The sequence below is a fragment of the Harpia harpyja genome, chromosome 1, assembly GCF_026419915.1.
Source record: "Harpia harpyja isolate bHarHar1 chromosome 1, bHarHar1 primary haplotype, whole genome shotgun sequence".
In the NCBI taxonomy this organism is placed as follows: Eukaryota; Metazoa; Chordata; class Aves; order Accipitriformes; family Accipitridae; genus Harpia; species Harpia harpyja.
The window spans coordinates 85270940-85287710 of record NC_068940.1 but is presented as its reverse complement, the minus strand read 5'-3'; the positions used below and the strand labels follow the sequence as shown (position 1 = coordinate 85287710).

Sequence of the window (16771 nt, the reverse complement as noted above, 5' to 3'; positions counted from 1 at the left end):
ACTTTCCTAATATAGACCAAGGAAAGAAAGAATAAGATTTGCTGTGCCCAGACTCCTCCACACAACTGACCACGGTGTAACGGGAGGGAGGGAAAGAGCAGAAGAGGAGATCACACAGGTGCTGTGCTCCTTGGGGTGTGTCAAAAACCCAGTCCTCACAAAGCATGTCCTGAGACAGCACATCTTGGGAAGTGAGAAAACAGTTTTCCTCAAAGTTATGAAATGAAGTAACACCCTCCCTCTTTGCTGCCACACTCACATTTTTCTTTGAAGCAGATTCTCAGGCTCCTGCTTCCCTTCCCAGCTGAGAGGGGAAGGAATGAAAATCAGAGCAAGGGATTGCAGGGCACAGTCAGCTACACTGTCACCATGATGTTTTCATGCATCCTTGTTACTGATGGTTTCTATACTTTGCCTTTTTATACTAAGCCCACAGACAACTGCAAGGTGAGAGAAAGAGAAGATGTGTGACAGGTAGAAGAGAGGGGCTCTGAAAAGAAACAAGCTGGAAAGACATGAAGAGAGGGAAAAAAAGCAGAGTGCTGGGAAAGAATAGGGAACATGAATGCAAACTCGGGACAGGCGTGAGGGACCCATAACTTTTACAATGCTTGGTACAGTCTGAATGCTACAAAATACTTTGGCACATAAATTAATAACTCACATTTTCAATTTTCAGCTTCATATTTGCTATCGCCATTTTGTCAGAACAATACAACAATGCAGACTTTTACTTCTTTGAGGAGTATATTCTTGATCCATCACCAATGTCCCTATTAAGCAACACTGTGCAGTACAACATAAAAACAAATTAAAATGTCACTGAACCCACCTTTCCTGTGATTTCCAGTGCCGCCTTATCTTTTTTTTGCATGTCCAGCAAGCATCTTCAGTTGAATCATTCCTGTTACAGCAATAATTGGCACAATGGCTAAAAGCAGAAGAGTAAGCTGCCAGCCATGGATCAGTGACAAAACAATCCCAGTCCCAAGATTAGCTACATTTTTGGCAATTAGTGCCAGTCTGGAGCCTGTAGCCTGGAAAAGAATGAAACCATTGTAGATTACACTTTTTTATTTGAAAACTAGACAGGAAATATTTGTTACCTAGACAATTGAGGTTTATTCACCAGAGGATATCTGAAAGTGCTTAATTTGGCCTAAATATTTTGCAGAACGGGATGCTTTATCTTTTGAAAAACAATTCTATTGTACAGATCATTCCCTCAAGTCTTCTGTAACTCATCTAGTCTTCCTCCTCTGTTTCCATTTATTCGCTCAGACTTAGAGTCCTTGTTTTCATGTTTTGCCAAAGAAAATACAATGACATTTCATAAATCTCATATTTTTAGACGTAGAACCATGTCTTCAAACTTGCTAGGTCTCCTGAAACATGACATTTCCTAACTTGGAGTCCAAGATGACCATTTTTTCTCTCTGAACAGTTTTAACTTTAAGCATGTGAACAAACATAGTGCTGTAATGAGAGCAATCCTCATTTTGAAGCATACACTTAAGTATTTTGTTAATATTTGTAACATTTAGCAGGGAAATACAATGCTGTCTAGACATCTAAGCAGGTTGGACAAATAACTTTAAATAAATGGACTACTTGGATGACTCATTTATACTAGTGATAACAGGACTGAACATTAATATGAACTAAAAGAAAAGATATATATCTATAAAAAATACATATCTTACCTACTATTATGATATTAAATTTTTGTGTGACACCAAAATAAATATTATTTAATAAATAATATTATATTATTTAATAAATAATAACAGCTTCCAGATGACTGTGGGTACAGGATTTCTACCTATAGAATCCAATCTGTAACTTACTCCATGCTAAACCAGATATGAAAAATGCCAGTGCTTGCTACTTATTCCTTTCACTTGTGAGGCATCATTAACAAGTCTTGTAATTAGTGCTCCAGTGCTATTTTGGGGATCATCAAACCAGCTGATCTCCTACAACATGAAGTAGAGTATTATCATCTTAAAAACTTTAGTCTGCACATCACCTAATTAGGCTACATAAGAGACCTTAATCACTTCAGATTACAACAGAATGACACACATATGACAACACAATATGGTGTTCTTTACATGTAACCATAAATACAATAGACCTAAAAGTTTAATAAAAATACAGGAACACAAACCTCAAACCTAAGTTGTGTTAACAATCTGTATATCCTTTTTGCAACAGCACAAACACTACCACATTATTTCAGATTAAATGTAGCTTTACAAGAAATTTTTGCCTGTGAATTTAACATGGTTTTGATGATCAGATGCTCACTAAATAGCAATACAAAGGAATGTGCCATTTAGGGACAATTACTTTGATGTATAACACGCATCTGCAAAGACTACTAACTAAACAGTATACTTTCTCCTGATATAAAGCTAAAAATACATCTTCATTCTCTGTCAGTTACAAGTACTGTGAAATCTGTATGCCTGCTGTGAAACGTTACGAAAGTCTGAGTGTTGCTGCAAAATTGCTGTGGTGTCTGAGAAGACATATGTAAAATGATATGCAGTACTGGGAGGTTACTCAACACTACTTCATCCTCATCTGGAAGACACTATTTTCAGGGGAAAAAATCTTGTCAATCTTTTGTATCTCATTAGCAATTCAGATTAATTGGTCAGAGGGATCAGTGACTCTAAAGCACTTATTTGAAAATTAAAATGTCTGAGTTAAATGCAAAACATTTGTCTTATTTAAACCTAGGAAGCAAAAATAAAGCATTCACTCTATCTTTCCTCCAGATTTGCCAAATATCAAAACCAGAAGTTTATTAACACGAAACAATCTAAGTATTTGTATTACGTTATGCATACATAGCTCGTAGCAACTATATGGAATTTTTGTGTAATAACTGTTCATGACATTACTGTAAGAGCTTTTCTATTTCCTAGCATTAGTGTATAAATGCATAACCTTTAGACATCAAAAAACATGCTACATTTTGAATTCTTGGGGTTTTATTGAGGGTGAGGGATTATTTTTAAGTGCAGTAAAGTACTGTATTCTTAAATACAGTAAGAAAAAAAGATGTAAACCAGTTTCAGTCTGGCTGTAGGCTCACCTAGCCAGACAGTAGCTTTGGTGTTATATGATATGGAGAATGCACCACATGTGTTGCTGCTAATACACAAAACCCTCTCAGGTCCCACTGCTGTAGTCCTTGATACTTGAACATGATGCCAGGTGGACACTATTTTCACACCAGGGTGAGAAAAGTGAATATAATGACATATACTTGACTCAGACCATGAAAACCTCTCTGTTACCCTTAGGGTCTTTCAAGCCCTTCCTCCAGGGATCTGTTGGGATTCAGCATGGTCTTCGAGACCTCACTTCACTCCTGGGCTAGTCAAAAAAAGTCTCATGGGGTTTAATTTCCAAGGAGGTGACCTATAATCCCTTCCCATACAAACCAGAAAGAAGGGGGCATCTGGGCCTCCAGTGAAAGGGGTTAACGAAAGGGAAGCTGATGCGGCTCAGGTTGGCTCTGGGAACTTCTCAAGGAGGGAACAACCCTCTGTGGAGTCCAGGAAAACTTCACTCAGCTGTATGGACTGAAGAAGTGGTGGAGTTGTGCCTGTTTAGAAACCTCCTTTTTGGTCCCGGACTTGCTGATACATCAGAACAGCGTGGTTGGGATAGATCACTGTCTGTAGTGAGTGAAAGGCAAGGGAGTGATGTGTCTGGTCTCGTGTTGCTCTGCTTTCTACTACCTCAGGGATCACATGCACACCTACAGCTGCGAGTAAAATTTAATAGAAATTCAGGGAAGGAATGAATTTATGCGGTGGATTGATAATAAGATACTGAATACCAACGTTTCCTTGAAATACTTGATGAATTAAAAAAAAATACTCGGTAGGAGATCAACTGGTAAGGAGTGGCAGCAAAAGAGGGGTAAAAATACCTGAGTTAGCTCTAGCTGTGCTGAAATATGAACTGGAAATGCTGGCAAGCCTTCAGGGCAGGTACCAGTGCAGACTGTGCCTCCCAGGCGGGGCTTACCAGTTTGCACTGGTACATTACCCACACTGCAGCAGAGCAGGGATGCTGAGCACCAGCACCAGGAAGCAGCTAATGCCAACCATCAAACGATGGTAATAAGGCTGGTTACGCAGGCAGTTAGGATCCTTGCCATCCTCCTCACTGCTTAGCAACTAGAGGCTGCTGTGCTTGGATTTCAGGCTGATTATTTAAGAAGTTTTCACTCCACTGCTGAATGTACTTCTACTGGCAACAGAGCCCTGTTTCTACCCTTGACCCCCTACTGTGGCTCTCTTTGACTCTGTCCTTGCTGCACAGGAGCAGCCACCAGTTTAGTGAGTGCAGCTAGTCAGATATCCAGGTCCTATAACCTTCACTAGTAATTATTTGTGGATCCTAGCCTATACATGGAGTTAGCTGACCATGAAGGTTGATCCGAATTTCAGATTTAGTCTCAGAGCACAGCCTAAATTCTCTGGCTCTCAGTCCAAAGGTGCTTTGATTTTATTAAATATCCTAAATAAACACTACCATTACCTTTGAGGTTTCTTACACTTGACCTATGGTTATATCAATAAAAAGGTTTTAAAACCATTTAAAATATCTACCTGGACCTGTTACGAAGATTTAGTCCAGTCAGTTTCTAAACTGAGCTAAAGAAATCAGTGTGGTATCTTTATGGATATGATAGCAGCATGGCTACATAACTAAACACAAAGACAATTTATGGCATGTAAACAACCAAGCATTTCTAAAGCTCCAGAAAGCTAAATATATGATGCTTTTACCCGTCTCAGAATTGCTCTAAACGCTATGGATCAAAGCCTCATTGTAAGGATTTCTCCAGCTTTGCCGAATGTGAAACCCAGTTTGAGAAAAAAAACCCCAAACAGCTTTTTTATTACCTAATCACAGTTTTTGTCTTTTTCAGATAAATAGTTAAGTGACTATCTGTGTATAATATTAAAAAGAATATTACTAACTAAAAAATATTCTAGCTGTAACTGAGGTAATCAAAGTTTTTAAAAGCTAAATTCAGCACCTATAAGGGTAGAGCAAAGAATGAGACATTGTTTTTTTGAGAAACAAGTGTATACCATGTAATAGTCTTCAGGCCCCACCAAACTGTTTTAATTGCAGGAATATTTTTATCACACCTGATCTTAAACAGAAACTGCTCACTTCAAAGTAACAGGCTTGGTGCTATCACAAGTAAGACCATATACTCATTTTAGTCACTGTACAAATACCAGGGATTTCCCTCTCTCTCTCAAAGAGCTTCCAATCAAAAAAACATAGTGCTACTCGTTATTTTCTAGAGGAAGCCTCTGAACCTGCACAGGTACTCACTGACTACAACACAACTCAGTGTGCACAAAGATGTACTGGTGAATCTGTCACTCTTGGGTCAGGGCCATGCAGGGTCAGACTACGCAGGAATGAGATGAGGGAGACAGGGAGACACATTTGGGTGGAGAAATCTCCATAAGAGCTATACCACCAATTTATTTTCTTGTCCAAGGGCATCACAGAAGTAGGAATTTTGAGGTTGGTTCTGCCTGAAGAGAGGCAAGTACTGGACATCATTTCAGAAAAGGCACCCTGTTGCCTCAGGGGCATGAGGCAAAAGGTTGCAAGGTGGTGTTCAGAAGTCTACAGATGATTGGGCAAGGCCAACACAAGTAGCTGAGCAATAACTAAAGGGATTTGTGCATGTAAATGAGATGCGCATCAAGTCACATAAGAAGTGAACTGATTTATATATGAACTTGGCAGTTTTCCCACAATATACGTAATTCCACGCATTGGCAAATACACATGACCACGTGAACAATTATGTGTGCGTAGAAATTTAGACTGTGTTTCACAAAATGTGGTCAAAACTTTTTGACCCTGTACAAACAGAAGGATGCATCCCATAGACTGAAGAGGTGATCTGAAATATTAATTAACTTTCATGGTATGGAGCTGTGAGTAATCTTAAATTAAGCATATGATGTGGTCTTTCTCAGTTACTTTTGGTATGTTTTCTTAGAAATCCAAGGGGTTGAGTTCATGTACATGCAGAGCAGTTGCAGTGCAACCAGATCAGATGCTGACAGGAGTGTTGCACAGAGCTCAGAGCAGATGTTGAGGCAACCATTTACTCAAGACAGAAGATTCAAAACCTGATCTAAACCTGTGCTGCCAAAGTTACTATCAGTACTATCAGAGCTGTCAGTATTGGGTTTTCCTACACAGGCTGTGGCGTAGCGTGGGCCTTACATGCAAACTTTACTTTGCTGAGGAAATGGAGGTCAGCTTATAGCACAGAGAACATGTGAAACCTCTTACTATATTTTGAACCTATCTGATAGTGAAAGTTCATCATCGTTTTTCTTGTGTACTGCGTAACACCAAGGTGCTGAGAACTTAGCGCAGTTGAGATAGAGTGCCTCAAATACCATGAACAACTGCAGTAACAAAAACTTACCTGAAGAAAAAAAATGACAAAAGAAATTAGTCCAAAACCTAAGAACAGCAGTGCATATATACTATTTGTCTCCCTGATGGCAGCCTCTCCTTTTTCTACAAACATCTATAAGAGAAAATTTTGAAAATTAATTTACTTAAGTTACAGTGCAATAATTTCCTGTTACTGTTACATACATGCTATATGCATTACATACACTTAAAGTGATAAGTCCATTTCTTGTTGAACTAAGATTTTTTTTCCTTTGAAGTTACAGATCTGAAGCAATTTTACATGTCTTGTGAATGAAGGCTTCATTGGTATTTTGGCAAGATAAAATCAGTAACACATGTCAGTGAACAACCTATATCAGTAAATTATTATTGCAATTTACACCTGTAAAATGCTGAGTCATGTCTTAGGACTTTAGAATAGCATTTCTGGAGGCACTGGCTGAAGATTATTGCATGTTAAACAATGACTAGTTAGTGAGAGAGAAATATGGAAATTGTTCTTAATATGCTGTGTTATATTTTACAGATCCATTATTTTTTTAGGCTAAGACTCAGCGATAAACAGATTTCTATTGTTTGTTTTCTGTATGTTAACAACACTCCCCCACCCGATATACATTGTATAGAGACTTTGCTTTGTTGTGGAAATAATTTTCCATTTGAAGCTTCCATGCACTTATTTATCTCAACTGTGGATAAATGAATATTAAAGATGTAGCATCCTCAAACCATCATCATACTTTTATATATGGTAAAAAAATCATAGTTCATGAAGCAAGAAGATCATATAGTTTTGGTTTCACCAAGTTTGTAGAGCAATAAAGATAATGCTTTTAAGTTTGGATGACACAAATATGTTTTATAAGGTTTGAGGTCTTCAAGGTCTCGAAGTCTTTTAAATAGATCTTTCAAGATGTTGTATATTCTTTGTTGTTGCATTGTGTTTGCATATTTTGGATGCTGTGTTTTTAAATTTTTAAATGAAATTTAATTTGCCTTAGTAAAAATTTATCTATTGTTTGCTCAGAGTGACTCCAGTTTACCTTGTTTTATACCTTGGTCCATAGCAATAAAATTTACAATGCAATTATATAAATTTTCTAATATAGATTTGTTGTAAATCCTTTCACACCTGAAAATATTTGTAAAAGTTTTTACAGGAAATTAATGTTTTATAAAGGAAGGAACTTAATTCTGTTTTTTCCAAATATATATCTTCTGCCCTCTGTCAGATTATTTTCCATGTTGGAATCCTTTGGGGACAACTGTTGAAAGACTGCAACTGCATAGCGTCCTCCCCTTCCCTCAGGGATGTTTCCTGTTACACTTTACATTAAAAGCTGAAGTATAACAGCAATATAATGCTCTTTTCCGAAACAGTTCTTTGGAGGGTAACATCTCATGTATGAGTACAAAAAAATTAAGATATGCTATTTCAGTATCTTTGATGTTATATACTACAGCTTGACTGGCTGTAAAAAATGCTCCAGTAAATGCAGATGTTGCTGTGCTTTCATTTTTTCCTTTTTCTTGTTTTATGGTGAAACTGTGAAAAATATGAGAAAACAAGACTGAGCGCCTCATCCCAAAACAGTCAAAACATGAATCTGAGATTCAGTTCCAGGACTGTATTTGTTTCTAAACTGATTCAGATTCCTGTAGCGGACAGATAAGGTAATCTTTGTCTTCTGCAACTCATGCAAGTAACATGGCCATATATTGTTTCTCAGTATGGCATGAATGCCACATGGCATATGGGTACGTAAGTGCCCATAAACACGTATACTTGTACTCTCACACTCAGTTTGTCTCTCTCCTGCACTGTATCAATATTAATACCTTTCCAACAAAACAATGTGTTCTGACAGAAAATGTTAGGATAAAGTATTGCTAGCTTGAGAATGTTACTTAATTTTCTAACACCATAAATTCAGGTTTACAGAAATTGTCTGTATAATGAAAAGTTTATCATCAGAAGCATTACTTCACATCCCTTTCAACTTGTTGCATTTGCACTGCTTTGTGTTCACATCATGTTTTCTGCAAGGCTATTGCTGAGTGCATGTGGGCAAGACAGCGCAAGGATCACCTTTCAGGCCTGCACTGCTCATGCTGACATACTGCCTTCTCTAAAGGGGTAAGGGTGAAGCAGATTTGGAGACGTCACAGGAGAACACCTCCTCACACAGCGTGGGTGAGCTGATCTGCTTGAGGATGTGCAATTTGCCTCGCTGCTCTGTGAGACATCAAGCTGACATTTTGCATTCTCCATAGCAAGGACCTTTGCCCATTCGTCACCTTTGCAGTGCAAATTGAAAAAAATGTATCATTTTATTGGTTTATCATAAAGGTAGTCAGGAAATAATGACAAAAGGTAAAGCATACAATGAAGATTTTTACTTCTTTGTTTTATACTCACCCCTATAATGTCTGAAATGATGACCGAAAATATGAGTTGCAAGGCCTCACTGATAATGGTGCGTAAAGTTCCAATAACAAAGTATGGCCATTCAGTTTTATTCAACTCCATAATTTTAAAAAATGAAACTGGAGGTATGCTTTTATCCTAAAATAAAAGGATTCCATCTGCATAAATATTAAACATTAATGGAGGGAAATGAGGGACGTGTATATTCTTTGTAATATGCTCCTTATCCTATATTCCATATTGGGAAAATCCAAACTAACTGATCTTTAAAAACTGTATTAATTAACTTTAGAAATTCTTACTGTTACTCAGTACCCAATAATAATAACATAAAAGAAGAAGGAAAAGACCAATGAATGCTATATAAGCTCTCATTTCTTCCAACAATAACAATCTGAGCCTTTACCTGAAAGGATGAGTCACAAATCCCACTTACCCTTCATGGGACTATCCAGAAACAGAAATTGTGAATTTAAACCACTTTTTGCATTTGATGGTATTGAATGTTAAAAGAATTGCTCCTTACTCGCGGCTGAATATGACCTTTTGAAGTTTTAGGTCATTAGCCAGCTCAATAATTACATCTTAATTTTCAGTAATTTATTTGCTAACACAGACATTTTAGACAATAGAGAGCAAAACATTTAGATAAAAATAGTAATTATTTCCTATTCAGGGTGTGTTATTTGAGTGGTATGACTAACTACCTGGTTTTGGTTTTGTTCTATAATTAAATGAATTATCTTGCTACTTAGGCTATTCCCATACTCAAGTAATTTTTTTCCATAATATTCCTCAAATAAACTATTTCAAGTTTCACAACAAAAAATTAATTTTAGCTTCAGGGGAAAAGACTGTTTCCATAGAACTCTTGTGTAATTTTGTCAATTTATGAGTCTTCAACCAAACACATAGGTTGCCTTCGCATATTTTGTTAAAAAGTTACTCTCTCGAGTGGGATCACATTTCTTTCTTATCCCATTAGTTATGGAAAACACATGCAGGTAAGAATAGAGGGACACTCACAAGCTGAACAGCTTTTACGTCAGGTTCATCATTCTGTATTCTGAACCTTTTTATGCTTTTCTGAGCGGATTGTCTTTTCTGTCCAGCCAGCATTGATCCCTTCTATGCCTCCTCTGAGATAGCTGGTGCATTACCTTCTTCCTGTAACTGATCCTCAGTTCCTGATGCCTGAAATGAAACAGTATCATGCTAAAAATTGTTTATGGCCATGTTATCCTGTATTTTCAACTGATGATCAATTCTAAATAGCAACAACTTCTGTGAAGTAAATGGAAGATTGATAAGAACTGAACAATGTTACAAAGCCCAAGCAAGTATTGAAGTTTCATAAATTCCTCTCTATACTCAGTGAAAAACTTGCCAATGCACAAACACTTACAAGGGGGGGTAGGGGTGGGGGAGTGGAATTTTAGCCACAGAGATTTTTTTTTTCTCATTTTTTGTCAAGTTAAACCCTTCTGAAAACATACAGGAGAGTTAACTAAGTTAATTGAACAAACCCACTGGAAAACTTCTTTAAAATGCAAAAATTATATGAAAGAGCCTTAAAGTAAAAGAGAATCAGAAAGTCAAGAAGAGGGACTTTCAACATGAGGAGGGAACCATGAAGAACAGGAGCAAGACTTCCAGCTGCTTCAAAGTTAAGGCCTGAGAGAAACTGTTAGAGAAGTTCAGGAGACAGCTTGAAAGATAATAAAAATATTCAAGATAGATGTCCTGGTTTTGGCTGGGATAGAGTTAATTGTCTTCCTAGTAGCTGGTACAGTGCTATGTTTTGGGTTCAGTATGAGAAGAATGTTGATAACACACTGATGTTTTCAGTTGTTGCTAAGTATTGTTTAGACTAAGTCAGGGATTTTTCAGCTTCTCATGCCCAGCCAGCAAGAAGGCTGGAGGGGCACAAGAAGTTGGGAGGGGACACAGCCAGGGCAGCTGACCCAAACTGGCCAGAGGGGTATTCTATACCATGTGACATCATGTCCAGTATATAAACTGGGGGGAATGGGGCTGGGGGGAATTGCTGCTCGGGAGCTAACTGGGCATGGGTTGGCGAGTGGTGAGCAATTGCACTGTGCATCACTTGTTTTGTATATTCCAATTCTTTTATTATTGTTATTGTCATTTTATTATTGTTGTTATTATTATCATTATTATTTTCTTCCTTTCTGTTCTATTAAACTGTTCTTATCTCAACCCATGAGTTTTACCCTTCCTTCTGATTCTCTCCCCCACCCCACTGGGTGGGGGGGAAGTGAGTGAGTGGCTGCGTGGTGCTTAGTTGCTGGCTGGGGTTAAACCACGACAATAGACCATGTCTACATGACAAAACTTCAGGAGCCTGAGTCACTAAGACGCTGGTGATTTGCAAAAGTACTTTCGTAAAAGAGTTTGAGTTTTCACAATGAGGGTGGGAGGCACTGGAGGAGGTGACTTGAGGAGGGTGTGGAGTCTCCATCCTTGGAGGTACCCCAAACTCAACAGGACATGGCCCTGAGCATCCCGGTCTGACCTCAGAGTCTGCCCTGCATTCAGTGGGGATTGGACTAGATAAGCCACCAAGGTCCCCTCCAACCTGAGTTTTTTTATAATTTTATGACTTGGAAAAGTAGTCTGAGAATCGATCAGCTCTAGAACTTCATTTCTACCACAAGCTTAATTTTTACCGTCTCGCATCCTTTATTTTTAATGTCATACTTTTAAAGAAACTTTTTTTGCTTAGAATTCGTGTAATTCACAACTTTGAATTAAACTTGCACATTTGACTTAATATGAAGTTTAACACTCTTCAGGGAAGTTTTTTTCCCCCCTAGAGTTTTTCTGCTGAGAAAACAGTGCAAAGCTGGAGGTACATTTGGAAGCAATTAAATTTGTTTAACTCAATAGCACACAATATGATAAAAGCTATGAAAAAAAGTTTGCAAAAAAGCTACCTGCATGTTAGCAAGCTTGTAGTAAATTCCTTTCTGTCTATTAATTCATTATGAGTTCCTTGTTCTGTGATTACACCATTTTCAAATGCAGCTAGAAGATCCGCATTTTGAACTGTTGACAAATGATGAATGATAACAAGTGTATTGCATCCTTTCCTGACCTGGAAAGAGCATAACGATGGCCCCACATTAGCATTGTCAGGTACATATGATATGTCCCCTCTTCAAATTAGAGTTGAACACAATATTTTAACTGAAAAATTTTCCTTGAAATGGTGCTCTAGTAAAGATGAAAATTGTCAACTGAGAAATGTTGAATTTCACAACATTTTTCAGTTCCTCAAAGGTAAACTAAAGAAAAAATGTAACTTAAATCAAATACTGCAAAACATATTTCATTTGAAAATATGAATTAAGGTACTCTGTTTTTTTCATGTTGGACTATTACTTTCTAAACACAAATATCTAAATTTTTTTTTTTTAAACTGCCCCTTCAATATCCTCCCAGGTTATGTATCCAATTTTCACTGAAAAAAGACTATCTACCATTAAGCAAGTCAATGACAATTCTATTTTAGAGCATTTCACAAATATTAAAAATTAATCACTTAGCACTTTTACTCACTCTAAATTACTTGGGTGACTTAGCTGGAAATATTTATCTAAAATTGTACTTAAAAATCATATTTCTATCACTTGTGTTGTTTTTCCATCTTTTTCATTACTCACAAATAATAAAATAAATCCTGTAAGTATGTAGTTTGACACAACAAAGATATTTTTTACAGGCACATTGTGACAGTGTGTGCTGGCATAAATTGGTGTTAATGTCTAATGACTCAACAAGTGAATCCAAACATATAATTCAGTTTAAAAATCTTCACTTAACACTTGAACTGTTAGAATAATGGTTTACTAATTGTTTTACAATTAGGAAATAAGAGAGAAAAGTATAATGTGTGGAATATTCTCAATGAATTTTCAGCTAAACCTGATATCTTAATATTGTCACATGATTTTAAGAACTGGAAATGACAGCTATTCAAGCCATTCTATAAGAAATAGGAGGCATTTTCTTGGTAGTCTGAAAGCTTCACTATGTCTGAGATGATCTTAAAAAGTTAAAATCACATCAAGATGTAGAAGAAAATCAAGTTAATGTCCTCAATTATAAAAAGCAGAAGACCCCTTCCACATAAACAGTAAACAGAGATTCAGCAGAGGTTTCATAGAATCATCAAATCGTTTAGGTTGGAAAAGACCTTTAAGATCATCGAGTCGAACCATCAACGCAACACCACCGTGCCCACTAAACCATGTCCTGAAGTGCCACATCTACGTGGTTTTTGAACACCTCCAGGGATTGTGACTCCACCACTTCCCTGGGCAGCTTGTTCCAATACCTGACAACCCTCTCAGTAAAGAAATTTTTCCTAATATCCAATCTAAACCTCCCCTGGCACAACTTGAGGCCACTTCCTCTTGTCCTATCACTTGTTACTTGGGAGAAGAGACCAACCTCCACCTTGCTACAACCTCCTTTCAGGTAGTTGTAGAGAGCGACAAGGTCTCCCCTCAGCCTCCTTTTCTCCAGGCTAAACAACCCCAGTTCCTTCAGCTGCTTTTCATAAGACTTGTGCTCTGGACCCTTCACCAACTCAGTTGCCCTTCTCTGGACATGCTCTAGCAGCTCAATGTCTTTCCTGCAGTGAGGGGCCCAAACTGAACACAGTACTCGAGGTGCGGCCTCACCAGTGCCGAGTACAGGGGAACAATCACCTCCCTGCTCCTGCTGGCCACACTATTTCTGATACAGGCCAGGATGCCGTTGGCCTTCTTGGCCACCTGGGCACACTGCTGGCTCATATTCAGCTGACTGTCCACCAGCACCCCCAGGTCCTTTTCTGCCGGGCAGCTTTCCAGCCACTCTTCCCCAAGCCTGTAGCGCTGCATGGGGTTGTTGTGGCCAAAGTGCAGGACCCGGCACTTCACCAGGTTTGTTGAAGCCTGCAGGGAAAAGTGGTCTACTCTAGACCAGATGTGAACCTTCTATAGAGGTAAATGCTCAGCACAGTGAGGAAGGGAAAAAGTGGGCAAGAGAAGGACAAATGAATGCTTGGCACACAACAGCTTAGCTTTGTCTTGCTTAACATCAGCTATCTCAGGGCTAGTCTAGTCTGAGCAACTCTTTCTGGCATGCTTTACCAGAAACATCAACACCGAGATTCATCTCACCATACAACATATTTTAAAGATAGGTGGGGGAGGTGAGAGGCTAAGTAACTTGTTTAAAATAGCTGTATAAGTTTTATATTGCAGCAGTTAGTTGAGATCCCACCAAATACGTCTCAAACAGCGGTTCTCTGCCGTTCTGTCTCTGGGATTCACTTTATAGGGCATGAGCTGGGAGAAAGATCCCTGAGTATGCCAGCTAGTGTAGTTTCACAGAGTAGTGTGAATTATCAGTAATTAAGACTAGTGGACAGAGAGTCTAACTTTTGCTGAGATTAGTGGCAATTAGGCATCCAAGTAAACATTAGGGACTAAAATCTCTTTGAAGATGAGAACATAGATTCTCTTGTCTGATTCTTCCAGACACAATGCTGTACAGTGGGTAACGTAAGGTACTTCTCCTGAGGCAGAATAGCATATGGAGGCAAAATGCTTTCCAAAGATATTGCCCATAGATCAACTATGATCATTGCTGAAAGAGTTTAGGGTGGGAATTTGTGTTTGCCCAGAGCATAAGCATAGATGCATAGTAAGACAGAGAAACAGAGGGAGGGAAAATACCAATGAATATGACTGATTTAGTCTGAGGAATAGGTGGAACTATTTTGTAAACAGTTCATACACTTGCTTTGAGAAGACAACAAGAAATACAGGATAGGCTATTGTTTTCAGTTGTCTAGGTGGCTTAGAAGTTATGTCTAGATGGCAGTCAACATGTAGCAGCTGCTCTCAAAGACATCCCTGAGTTCGCTCTGAATTACTTTGCTGGTATTAATAAGAACATAGCCCACATGGATCCACAAACCTTCTTGAGAATATTTAGCCCTTAGCCTGTGTTGAGCTCTCCACTGCTCCAAAGACTAAAGCTTGTCTGGGAAAGTTTGTTGCAATTCAGTCCTACCCATAACATCATTAACCAAATTCCACAGGCACTTACAAAACACTTCACCACTGGGCAGTCTGCCTGACCTGATAGAGCTAGTGCTGGCAAATTTCAAAACAGGTTTTTTATGTATTTATTTTTTAAAGCATCTTACTATTAATCCCCATTTAGAGTTCCCAATCTTTGTATGTGTCGTGGTTTAACCCCAGCCAGCAACTAAGCACCACGCAGCCGCTCACTCACTCCCCCGCCACCCAGTGGGATGGGGGAGAAAATCGGGAAAAGAAGCAAAACCCGTGGGTTGAGATAAGAACGGTTTAATAGAACAGAAAAGAAGAAACTAATAATGATAATGATAACACTAATAAAATGACAACAGCAATAATGAAAGGATTGGAATGTACAAATGATGCGCAGTGCAATTGCTCACCACCCGCCGACCGACACCCAGTTAGTCCCAGAGTGGCGATTCCTCGCCCCCACTCCCCAGTTCCTATACTAGATGGGACGTCACATGGTATGGAATACACTGTTGGCCAGTTTGGGTCAGGTGCCCTGGCTGTGTCCTGTGCCAACTTCTTGTGCCCCTCCAGCTTTTCTCGCTGGCTGGGCATGAGAAGCTGAAAAATCCTTGACTTTAGTCTAAACACTACTTAGCAACAACTGAAAACATCAGTGTTATCAACATTCTTCGCTCTGACCTCAAAACATAGCACCGTACCAGCTACTAGGAATCATAGAATCATAGAATCATTTCGGTTGGAAAAGACCTTCAAGATCATTGAGTCCAACCATTAACCATGCCCCCTAAACCATGCCCTGGAGTACCCTGTCCACTCGCTTTTTGAATACCTCCAGGGATGGTGAATCAACCACTTCCCTGGGCAGCCCATTCCAATGTTTGACAACCCTCTCAGTAAAAAAATTTTTCCTAATATCTAACCTAAATCTCCCTTGCCTCAACTTGAGGCCATTTCCTCTTGTCCTGTCTCCAGACACCTGACAGAAGAGACCAACACCCACCTCACTACAACCCCCTTTCAGGTAGTTGTAGAGAGCGATAAGGTCTCCCCTCAGCCTCCTCTTTTCTAGACTGAAGACAGTTAACTCTATCCCAGCTGAAACCAGGACAGTATGTGACCCTGGCTGGATGCCAGGTGCCCACCAAAGCTGCTCTATCACTCCACCTCCTCAACAGGACAGGGGAGAGAAAATATAATGAAAGGCTCATGAGTCAAGATAAGGACAGGGAGAGATCACTCACCAGTTACCGTTATGGGCAAAAAAGACTTGACTCAGGGAAAATTAACTTATTAGCAATCAAACCAGAGTAGGGTAATAAGAAATAAAATCAAATCTTAAAACACCTTCCCCCCACCCCCCACTTCTTCCTGGGCTCAGCTTCACTCCTGAATTCTCTACCTCCTCCCCTCGAGCAGCACAGGGGGGTGGGGAATAGGAGTTGTGGTCAGTTCATCACATGTTGTCTCTGCTGCTCCTTCCTCCTCAGGGGGAGGACTCCTCACTCTTCCCCAACTCCAGCGTGGGGTCCCTCCCACAGGAGACAGTCCTCCACGAACTTCTCCAGTGTGGGTCCCTTCCACAGGCTGCAGTCCTTCAGGAGCACACTGCTCCTGTGTGGGTCCCCCACGGGGTCACAAGTCCTGCCAGAAAACTTGCTCCAGCGTGGGCTCCTCTCTCCACAGGGCCACAGGTCCTGCCAGGAGCCTGCTCCAGCACGGGCTTCCCATGGGGTCACAGCCTCCTTCGGGCATC

The 16771-nt window shown here is 39.3% G+C and overlaps 1 pseudogene; it reads right to left on the bottom strand.

Moving 5' to 3' along the window:
• LOC128138693 (ATP-dependent translocase ABCB1-like) overlaps window positions 1-16771 on the bottom strand; it is a 55546-nt pseudogene that overhangs the window by 12399 nt on the left and 26376 nt on the right.